The following is a 3,370-nucleotide window of genomic DNA, read 5'->3' as shown; positions in this document are numbered from 1 at the left end:
TAACTGGTATGCCCTAATCCTTTGTAATTTCATTCTCTATGCTTTGCTCGACTAGCATGTTTTAATTCCAAGTATCATTCTGTCATTCTATGTGATTCTATGATCTCATCTAGTCCTATGAGTGACACTGTTAGTTTAAGATTTACTAGTTTGAATAATATGAATCCTGTTATAAGTTTGCCTAGTGTATAAATCTGTTTCATGCACTACTTGTTAATCCTACACTTGTTCTGGACTTAGCATCCCTATAATACTTTTAGCATGAAATTGGTTCATTAATCCTAGGTCTACAGATTTTCGTATGCTTGCTTAATTCATGTGTGTGGCCTACTTAACTGTTTTGCCTAATTGCTTCTGTGATTGTCCTAGGTACTAGCATGAATGTTTAGCTTAACCAGACTTTTTAACTTACTTGAACTATATGTTTGAGCATAACCTTGTTTGGTGCAGTTTTGCCTGTAATTCTATGTTCTAAACCTTGTTTCTTCTGAAATCAAACTGTTTTCACTACAACAAAAAGGGACTTTAGTGACAATTATTTAACGGCAATAGACTAATTTCCGCTAATTTATTCACAGAAGGCAAATATTAGCGGCCAATGGATATTAATCGGTAAATATTATAGTTTCAGTGGCAATTCAACAATATAGACGGTAAAGTTTTATTTTTTACTTTTGGTATTCCCTCCATATTCTAATTTTTCCTCTAAATTCTCTCCCGCGAAAATGTTATACCCTCTGGTACCCTCTCATACCTAGAAATTATATTAAAGAAATTCATATGGCCACCATCACTTTGCTCTCTAAATCAAATTTCCGGCCACCATATCGGCAACCAAATTTCTGGCCACCATCAAAATTCTTGGTAAGTATCTCTATTTATCTTTAGGTTTTTAGTTGGGTAGGTCTATGAGTTGATGAAAATTTCTAATTTGTGGGTGTAGGGTTTTGATTGCCGAAGATTTAATTCTTGAATGAGAATTTTCTTAGTATCTTTTCTAATTTGGTATTGAGTTTGTTTAATTTTCTAGATTCAAGAATCTAATTTCTCCTTCGTGCTTGAGTTTTCAAACTCTTGATATTCCTTGTAGTTGGAGGACCATCTGAATTAGTTACCAACTGAGCGCAGAAGAAAATTTGTTCGCTCAAGTTGCCATACTACTTGAGTATGTTAGTTAGTGTCTTTGTCAGTGGAAAGTTATTTTGTTGGTCCAATGTATATATATTGTGTGAGAACTCTAAGCTTTTGGTATAATGTCACTCTTATTTGTCTTCTGTATTGACATTTATGCTACTTTCGATTTTGGTTAACTCTCACTATTTCACTTGTCAGAGTAATAAAATGCCCCGATTCAATTATCTTTAATTATAGTGAAAGCAATACTAGGAAGTTGGGTTTACGTTTGTGGAATAAGGAGCGGAGCGAGCCTATTAGGTGCGGGTTCGGCCGAATCCAGTCACTTTTGCTTAGGCAGTGTATTTGTATAAGGTAATTCATTAAATATGTATGAATATTTAACTGTGAACCAATAACAAAGACGGGCTATGGGTTCCATGGCAAATCCAAAACTCATAAACTTCAAATTCTATCCTTGCCTCTATTAATGGAGCCCATTTAATGTCCCGCAATATTTGGTGAAGTAAAATTTGCTGCTCTTACAAAAAGCTTAAAGTAATAGTTTGCCATTGCTTTTATGTGGTTTAGTTGGTGAGCTAAAAGTTTGACCTTTGTAGTTGAGAAATTTCTATCTTATTGTTGGGTAATTTTTAAAGATGCATTTGAGTGACTGATATGTGAACGCACAAAAGCTATAATGAATTGAAGCATTAGGATTTATAGTAAACATATGTACATTCTCTTGTGTGCAATTATCAAGTAATTGGATAAAGATATAAGCATTTGTGAAAAACGTACCTGTTGAATGTTATCAACACTGATCAACAAATCGCGTTAAAAATAAAGTTTTTTATCCTACTGATTAGAGAGGAATTCTCGCCTAAGCTTTGTTAATCTGTAAGATATAAGTTCATAAAGATTCTTTGCCCATATTAAGAACTTTTTCAGTGATTGTGTAAAAGTTATAATCACGAGAGTGTTTTTAGCTAAAATTCGTACCTGGTTGCAATATATGTGTCTTTGCAGTCAGAGCTCATCAACTTTCTGATGAGAGACCGGTGACAAAATAAACTTGGAAAGTGAACCTATTTATTACCATATCTTTTAGACAGGGTTCATGAATCTCAAGTAAATTCTAGATTCAAGTTGATATAATCAGTAGATATTGAGTTTCTAATTGACCATGATCGCATTCCATTGAATTTTTAGATAGACTAAATCAATGCCAATATGTGGCATTTCAAGATCAAACTTGCCTGATGCAGAGTCTGACTCCGTGAAATACCCTCTGTTTTCCCAGCCCAACATTGAAGAGGAAATTAAAAAATTCATCTCATATGCAACAAGTTTGATAGAATTTTACCTCTTCATCACACCAAGGAGCCAAGATCAATTTCTTTTGGCTTAGTGCTTCACCAAATTCATCCCAGGTCTTTACAACCTGAACACAATCATCCCGCTTTTGTTTTGCAACATCAAATGGATTTTGTTGGATAGAGGTGAGCACATCTTTTACTTGTTCGGCTAAATTGGCCACAGGAATATCAGTTTTGGCTCCATTGTCACGTCGAACAGCTCCTAACTAGGAAAATTATTTCAGAGCTTTGGATAAAAAAAACAATAAAATCAAAAACCACATTTTACTTGGCTGCTTTCAGAAAACAAGCAATTAACACCATAGCACACAATGTTTCTACTTTTTCCTTTCATGAACAACTGACTCAGTGGAGAGCAAAATATAATCCGTACCTGATTATTTGCAAGATCTTTTGGTCCTATTTCAATCCTAAGAGGAACCCCTTTCATTTCCCAATACTTCCAGCCAGGTGATGAGCTTTGACTGGGTTGCAATTGCTTAAACATTTAGATTCAGTTAATTACAAGTTAGAAACCTCTCTGAGATATATTGCTAAGTCTTTTTTTTGAGATGGTAACAGATCCAATATATTAATAAATCATCAGCACAAATTTTGTACTGGAACCAAGATTACATCAAGAAGAGCTAGGTCAAAACAAAATTAAACTTCCTTGTTCTTCTTACAAGGAGCCTAAGACTTCTATGATTGAATCCTGGTCATCTATATATTCTGCTTTACACCAAAAACTAAAAAGAAGAATAGAATTCATTTTGATCTTCTGTACAGGGCTACTTATATCTTCAAAACACCTTGCATTCCTCTCCTTCCAAATTGTCCACCAAATGGCTGCTGGGACAATTTTCCATCTATCTTTGTTAGATGTAGAGCTCCCCCCC

General features: G+C 34.5%; 1 protein-coding gene across 2 annotated transcripts in view; it reads left to right on the top strand.

Annotated features, from left to right (window-relative positions):
* Positions 1–680: 680 nt before the first annotated feature.
* The window catches only part of LOC109215832, a 24,698-nt gene continuing 22,008 nt past the window's right edge, over positions 681–3,370 (top strand). Inside the window, exon 1 of one of the 2 annotated variants that reach the window (XM_019379946.1) lies at positions 681–864. The gene's annotated coding sequence lies outside the window, so the exon portion shown is untranslated. The remainder of the gene's footprint in view (positions 865–3,370) is intronic. The other variant, XM_019379947.1, reaches the window with a different exon arrangement.

The sequence above is a fragment of the Nicotiana attenuata genome, unplaced genomic scaffold (assembly GCF_001879085.1).
Source record: "Nicotiana attenuata strain UT unplaced genomic scaffold, NIATTr2, whole genome shotgun sequence".
NCBI lineage: Eukaryota > Viridiplantae > Streptophyta > Magnoliopsida > Solanales > Solanaceae > Nicotiana > Nicotiana attenuata.
This window is presented reverse-complemented; position numbering and strand designations above follow the sequence as displayed.